Below are 8,481 nucleotides of genomic sequence, written 5' to 3' on the forward strand. Positions count from 1 at the left end.
TGTGTTGCCCACATGCAGTAGATAAGAACAGAGAGGGAGCAGGACATGGTGAGTTATGTGTTGCCCACATGCAGTAGATAAGAACAGAGAGGGAGCAGGACATGGTGAGTTATGTGTTGCCCACATGCAGTAGATAAGAACAGAGAGGGAGCAGGACATGGTGTGTTATGTGTTGCCCACATGCAGTAGATAAGAACAGAGAGGGAGCAGGACATGGTGTGTTATGTGTTGCCCACATGCAGTAGATAAGAACAGAGAGGGAGCAGGACATGGTGTGTTATGTGTTGCCCACATGCAGTAGATAAGAACAGAGAGGGAGCAGGACATGGTGAGTTATGTGTTGCCCACATGCAGTAGATAAGAACAGAGAGGGAGCAGGACATGGTGAGTTATGTGTTGCCCACATGCAGTAGATAAGAACAGAGAGGGAGCAGGACATGGTGAGGTTGTTCTGCCCTTACAGCTGTTCTCTACCTGACTTCCTCAGTATTTCTTTCTCTTTCGCTCTCCCTCTCTCTCTCCCCCTTCTCTCTCTCTCTCTCTCTCTCTCTCTCTCCCCCTTCTCTCTCTCTCTCTCTCTCTCTCTCTCTCTCTCTCTCTCTCTCTATCTCTTAGTCTCTCTCTCTCCCCCTTATGTCATTCTCTTTCTTTCGCTCTCTCTCACACTTCTCTCATTCTCTCTCTCTCCCCCTTCTCTCTTTCTCTCTCCCTCTGTTATGCAGTAAACAACGCTCAGGTCAGTGTGACACCACCACAGGCACATCTTCGTCACCTGCTGCGAGGGGGAACAGAATGGAGCGTTCCACATCAATTGCACGTCTGTGGTTTCCAGGGAAGAGCCTTAGGAGAATGTGTTAATCAGCCAGCAAGCGGAGAGGGAACAAGGTGTGCCATGGGCAGAACATTGTGGCTCAGTGTGCCATAGCTCGGGGGGGGGGGGGGGGGGGGGGGCACTTGGAAGGTGATGAGACCTTTAGCTGATATGGCTGGGGGGGGGGGGGGGGGGGGGGGGCATGTGTGTTGGAATATACTATTTTCACCCCTTGAACCAAATCAGACATATTATATTACATTTCCCATTTATTCTCAATAAAAAGCAATCTATAGTTTAATGAATGGAAGTCAAATTCTGTGACAAACTGGATATAATGCAACCCCATTGAGCTCCAAACTAGCAAAGCTTGCTAACTGACTACCTTTTCCATTTCATGCATCTCTTAATGTTATCCTAAAAAAAAGTTGCACACCTGGCGAGTTGCAAATGAGCTGCCCTGTGTTTTTCTGTTACACAAAGCTGTCAAAAACAGAGGCAGGAGAAGCATCTACAGAGGAAATTAATCACTACAGTCAAAAGCATCACTATAATGATTAGCATTATCTAGCAGCCTTCCCACAAGCATTTGGCTCAGCAACACAACTGACAAATAAAGAGTAGCTTGTGATGCATATTGAATGGCTCTTTAGGAAATAGGTAGGAATACTTCCATATAGTCAGAAACTCTCTCTCTCTCTCTCTCTCTCTCTCACTCACACACACACACACACACACACACACACACACACACACACACACACACACACACACACACACACACACACACACACACACACACACACACACACACACACACACACACACACACACACACACACACACACACACACACACACACACACACACACACACACACACACACACACACACACACACATCAAATAACTCATGTGTTGCTAGGCTGTGGTATATTCTCCCAGGGTCTCTTCTAGTCTGTTCTGTTCTGCAGTTGTACTAGACAGTGTCTGATTCAGAACCCATAAAACCTTTGGCCTTGAACATCAGCCAAACTAGTCTATACAATTTACTAATTCATGAGAACCAGGGGTAAGTTACTGCCATGAAACTTTTATGGTGTTATTCCATCATAACACATACAAAATACCAAATAAACAACCACTGCCCAGACAGTCTTTAGTATGCATGCTAAGTCATTGTGTTCAACAAAGTGGTAATACATTTCATATCCCCCTTTTCTCTTATAGGATAGTGAGTTTACACCTAAATGCACTGTTCCAGTGGCTTAGCGAAGCATGGCGAAAGTGCTGCTGAATTTATAATACTGACATAGTAAATTACACAGCCTTGAATCTTTTTCTTCAGTCTGTATTAATAGTCAGTGGTAGCAATGTCCTCAGATTTAATAGAGCTGGTTTTATGTAATGCACTTCTTAAAGACATTAACTGCACTGTCCTACACATCCACAAGTCTGTTCATACAGAATAAATATTTATAATAAGTAGCTCATATGTAGCTGAGTACATTACAAAATCTTGCACACAGAGACATAATGTATTATAAGCATTGTTATAATACATTATAAATACATGCTACATACAACCATACATGCTTATAACAGGTAAAGAAGCCTTATACCTGCAGCAGTGGAGGCTCCTCAGAGGAGGATGGGGAGGACAATCATCAGTAAATTTCATAAAAATAATTTTTTTAACATTTTAAAAATTATCCTTTTTAGATAAAACTACACTAAATATATTCACATCACCAAATAACAAACTATTTTGCGATGAAGGTCTACAGTATCCTCCAACAGCACTCTGTAGAGTAGCACCATGGTGTAGCTGGAGGACAGCTGTCTTCCGTCCTCTGGGTACATTGACTTCAATACAAAACCTAGGAGGCTCCTGATTATCACCCTCTTCCATAGACTTACACAGTAATTATGACAACTTCTGGAGGACGTCCTCCAACCGATCAGAGCTCTTGCAGCATGAAGTGACATGTTGTCCACCCAATCAGAGAATGAATCTAGTACTCCACTTACTTAGCTAGCAAATGCAGCTAGCTAGTTTAGGCTACTAACACCCTGCTCAAACAGAGGGATGCTATGTTAGCTAGATGGCTATGACTATCCAACACACCACTAGAACTCTTCCAAGTCAAGGTAAGCTTTAGTTTTTTTGATTCTGAAGAAGGCAATTGAAGGCCACAAAAATCAATCAACCATATCTTTTATACTTGTCTAATAAAACGACACATTTTTAATGATGAGCGAGCGTTGCGCCTTTTCCTGTCCAATGATGTCTGCACATTTTTAGGTTACAGCTGTATTCACGGTGGCTAAGCACCTACTTCTTTACAGCTTTAGGTTTTACTAATTTATTGCCACCAGGGCCCGCCAGTGTAACTGCTAAACTGCTTACTGACTGACCGTACACTGTAACGTTACTGCATGATTGTAGTGGGTTTAATAACGTGTTAGTTCTATCAGCTATGTTGACTAGCTAATATGGTGACAACAATATAGGCTGTGTGTAGCGGTTATGATATGGTTTGGATAGAATGTTTTTTTTTGCCTGGTCACATACAGCTGACTTGTTGTGCATTGAAGTCCAGAAGCGAAGGGAAAAGGTGAGGAGGAGACCGCATAGATGCGAGAAGGAATACAAAGTGGCTGCTATGAAATTTAACTGTGTTTACACGCAATCAGCAGTGTATTCATACCGCGTTTCTTAAACGGAATGAAACGGAATGAAACGGGGATAAACATACCTGAATTTGTCGAATAGAAACTCTCCTTTGCAAGTGTTGGACTAATGATTACTAGATCAGCTACAGTAGATGCAGGCAAGAGTGTGCAATTTTTCTCTCGACCTGTGTGCACCTACGTTGTAAACTTTCATTCATAGGCTAGGTTGTAGCAACCACATGATGAGTATAGGGAAAATTCAAGTATCATGTAGTAGAAACAAGGCTATGCTCATAATAAACATAAATCATCCTCCCTCATCTTAAATGGCACCGACCGCCACTGACCTGCAGGCTATAATGTGTTCCTGTGTACCTATTACCAACACAGTCATGATATAGATTCATCCTATATGGTCCTCTTGGTGTTAGTCATATACATACACAGTACCTGTACGTCATTGGCTGACATATTATGTAACATCACAGTCATGATATATGGGTCCATCTTTTATGGACCTCCTCTTCCTGCTAGGCTCATATACCTGTACGTCATTGGCTGGGCTCCACAGTGCGACCTTTAGATGACCTTTAGGCACAGCACAGATAGGAGGATGGAAGGTGACGCATACTGTACACGGCCATTTAACTTGCTGCTGTCAGAGCCTCCACTGACGTCGTTAGCCCCACTAAGAGGACTAATTATGAAATCAATAACCTGGATAAGAGAGGAGAGGCTGGTTGGTTGTTGTGTAAAAGTGTTATTTTATGTGTTCCAAATGAACCAGGGGTTCCTAATGTCTCAGGATGTGCTGAAATAGGTCTGTGGTATAATTAAGAAATAAGGGTGTGTGGTATATGGCCAATACACCACGGCTAAGGGCTGTTCTTAACGCACGACCCAACGGGGAGTGCCTGGATACAGACCTTAAAAGTGGCTATATTGGCCATTTATTCAACAGGTGGGTCTAATCCTGAATGCTGATTGGTTAAAACCGCATTCCAGCCGGTGTCTATTCCACAAGTTACCACTGGCTAAATATAGGACGTTAAAATGCCTATTTACTCTGTTCCATCTGACTGCGCAATCCACTGTCTCATCAGCCCAGCCAGGCAATTTAAAAACTTGATTACAACTAAATAAAAAGCATCTAGACATTATTTCACATTTCTTTTAGACTAACATTTAGTTTTCAACAGAGGAGATTTGTATAAACCTTGCTGTCTGTCTCTCCAACATTTGCAACAGTGTTTAAATATTCCAATTCGATCTCCAGTTGTCGTATAGTAATGAACGTGTCAGTAGTCGGGATGAGACAGACAGGCAGGCATCGTTTCTCAGCCAGTCTAAATCATGAATCAGCTGGCATCATTTTTATGAATATATCCAAAGAAATGTCAATAGAAAACAGGTAAAACAAAATGAAGTGCAGCTAGTTTGCTGTCTTTCCAGCTTCAGTTGGAAGTGATTGTGTTAGCAGTGTTGTTGGCTAGCTCCTCTAAACAACAGTGTCCTGACACGAGAGCACATTTTCTATGCAAGGTGAAATCACGCCTCATTAGCTCATTGTTATGGATGTGTCCAAATAAATGTCACTAGAAAAGAGCCTAAACAAATGCAAATGCAGCTACTGTTGTTATTCTGGCTGCACTGTTTGACGTGACCGTAAGTTAGCAATAGTTGGCTAGCTAGCAAGCAAGGGATAAGCACGTTGCCAGCCAGTATGGTAACAGAAAACATTTAGAACGAACATCCATAGATACAGAACAAAACGACTGAATGACTGGGTCGTGTCTCTGGCGACAGAACCAATAGAACGATTGACCAGGCGGCTTGTGTCGGGACTAAATCTTGTGGAAGGATGAAATTGTAGGAATAAATTGATTACAAATTATTATTTTTTTGAAAATATGTAAATCATTATTGGAACATTTTGTACAAAAGTGATAATGCCCTCCAAGCTGGTGTTTGGAGGATATATTGTCATGGTCTGGTAACAACACCTGTGCCAATATATCCTCCAAACACTGGCTTCTCGGGCATTATCACTTAAATATCATAAACCCCTGAGGTGCCATATTGCTATTATAAACTGGTTACCAACATAATTAGAGCAGTGAAAATACATGTTTTGTCATACCCGTGGTATATGGTCTGATATATCACGGCGTGCAGCCAATCAACATGCAAGGCTTTAGCCACCCAGTTTATAATTATAGTAGAACTCTGAGAGTATGTGCATCAGTTGGTCCCTGACCCTGTAATTGCACTCAAACGGGTTCTGCGGCTGTCCGCATAGGAGAACCCTTTTTGGTTCCAGGTAGAACTATTTTGGGTTCCATGTAGAACCCTCTGTGGAAAGGGTTCTACATGGAACCCAAAATGTTTCCACCTTGAACGAAAAGGGGTTCTTCAAAGGGTTCTCCTATGGAGACAGCCGAATAACCCTTTTTGGTTCTAGTTAGCACCTTTTTTCTGAATGTATGATACCAAATTACATTATGGCAATGTCCATCTTTTGTAGGAACACTATAAAAGAACTATGGGAAGGCTGGATATTTATCTATCTTCAATATGTCATTCCCCTCACCTTGGTTTACCCCCTCCAGCTCTCCCAGCTCCTATCTCAGATGAAAACCACCAGGAGGTTGTAATGAAGATAATGCACCAGACTGCCAGAGAATAATGTCTGATGTCACTGATTTAGCCAACAGCCCTTTATGAGAACCCATCCCCCTGCAGACAGACAGAAGACTAATAAGCCCAGTTCAAGCCACCATGATTATTACGTACTGAATAAGATATAAATGTAATATCTTAAGGGTAAGATTGTTATCTAAAATTGGTCAAAATTAGCACCATATTTCAAGCCATTTGTGTTTTAGTCATTCTATCAAAGGGTCATAGCAGAACACTGTCTCAATCCAAAAGTCAGGTCTGGGTTCATTTTCTCATTTCAATCCCTTGGAGGTCTTACGAAGCAATATTTAGGACAAACCACACAGCCATTTTATAAAGTTCTGTGTACCAATGCCTTTGACGCACTAGACAACAACCCCTCTCTATCCCAAATCTACATTTGCCCCTTGAGCGTTCTCTGGGACAGCAAAGAGGCAATCAGCCCTGCATCCGCTGGTTCCCAACCCCCTATTGCCTTGGGAACGATGAAATGAGGAATCAGAGAGGGCATTCACTTAGACTAAGGGACACACACACAGGCGAGCACGTACACACACACACCCAAACACACAGTGAGAGAGAGAGAGAGAGAGAGAGAGAGAGAGAGAGAGAGAGAGAGAGAGAGAGAGAGAGAGAGAGAGAGAGAGAGAGAGAGAGAGAGAGAGAGAGAGAGAGAGAGAGAGAGAGAGAGAGAGAGAGAGAGGAAAGCAGAGAGAGAGAAGAAAGCAGAGAGAGAGGAGAAAGCAGAGAGAGAGGAGAAAGCAGAGAGAGAGAAGAGAAACAAAGAAGCAAATTGAAAAAATGTCAAAGCGTTCCAGGCCAAGATCAGACATCTCCTTCATGAGGAACTACGGGGAATGACAGTTGGATTAAGGGGGCATTGCAGTCAGTGGGTGGATTTGGCTGGCATGTGAGAGGGTTGTCAAATGAGGGTGGACTATATCCATGGCCTCAGTACCTACGGTGTATAAACACGGGTCAGGCAAGAGATAGGACAACTGAAAACCATTCATGATTTTTTTATGCAATAAAACATCTTACTCTGAGTAATACTATAAATTGAGAATCTGTATTCATTATAGCATTTCTATATGCTAACATTTTGTTATGTTAACCATCAAAGAAAACATATACTTCATATCGTGCTGACGACCTGACCTGAGGTATTGCATTCCACTTGGTTTGCTTCAGTCATCAACAATCCATGTGCGTGATGAAACCCACTGGGACTCTGACAGAGAGAGAGAGAGCCCACATTCATTTTGGGATCAGCAGGAAATCATTATCACACCTGTCAATCTGCTGGGATGAAATATTGCGTGTACCGTTAAGAGACCTTATAGAGGCATGCTTTAATAAAGGATAGGATGGGTTAAAGATGAAGACGTTACACCGCATAAAGGTTTATCGAAAGCCAGTCGCCATTTTAGTTCTCAACTGGCAAAGTAAGGAACATCAAGTTTGAAAAGTTAACTTTGCACATATTAGGCTACATTAAACCCCATTGCCAAAGACCCCCATGTAGACTAACTCCAACCCTAACCCTAACTCTAACTTCAACCCTAACCCTAGCTTCAACCCTAACCCTAGCTTCAACCCTAACCCTAACTCTAACTTCAACCCTAACCCTAACCCTAACTCTAACTTCAACCCTAACCCTAGCTTCAACCCTAACCCTAACCCTAGCTTCAACCCTAACCCTAGCTTCAACCCTAACCCTAGCTTCAACCCTAACCCTAACTCTAACTTCAAACCTAACCCTAGCTTCAACCCTAACCCTAACCCTAACTCTAACTTCAAACCTAACCCTAGCTTCAACCCTAACCCTAGCTTCAACCCTAACCCTAGCTTCAACCCTAACCCTAGCTTCAACCCTAACCCTTCTTACTTTGTTCGTTCCTTCCATTCTTGCAGCTCTTTTGACTGTCCTTGAGAATGAGGGGCTGATGATCGTCTAAATATCCATTTTACCAGCCATCTCCCACAGGGTGACATGTCAGTTCTGGACAGGGACAAGAGGGGCATACTGATGTGGTCAACAAATGTCTTATGCGACACTGCGCTATGAATACGTATGTATGTTGTTATGAAAGCACTTGCTAATCTCCTCTGACAGCATTAGGGGCACTGTAATCACTTCTGAATGAAACTGTGATTCAGATATGTAAATGAATCTGTCACTTTCAAAGTTTCCATGATGGCCTTGTGTAATCAAGCATTCTTAATGGTTGACGTATCATCTGGAGTCTTATGGTTGTCAAGGTGTTGACCTACTAAAAGAGAAGAAAGTTGATCTTTGCAGAACTTCATCAGTAT

The 8,481-nt window shown here is 42.5% G+C and overlaps 1 long non-coding RNA gene across 1 annotated transcript in view; it reads right to left on the bottom strand.

Moving 5' to 3' along the window:
* LOC129829798 (uncharacterized) overlaps window positions 1–7,397 on the bottom strand; it is a 71,566-nt gene extending 64,169 nt beyond the window's left edge. The window contains exon 1 of the long non-coding RNA XR_008755453.1: window positions 7,324–7,397. This is a non-coding gene — a long non-coding RNA (uncharacterized LOC129829798). The remainder of the gene's footprint in view (window positions 1–7,323) is intronic.
* Window positions 7,398–8,481: the final 1,084 nt, after the last annotated feature.

This window comes from Salvelinus fontinalis, chromosome 31, assembly GCF_029448725.1.
Source record: "Salvelinus fontinalis isolate EN_2023a chromosome 31, ASM2944872v1, whole genome shotgun sequence".
Lineage (NCBI taxonomy): Eukaryota > Metazoa > Chordata > Actinopteri > Salmoniformes > Salmonidae > Salvelinus > Salvelinus fontinalis.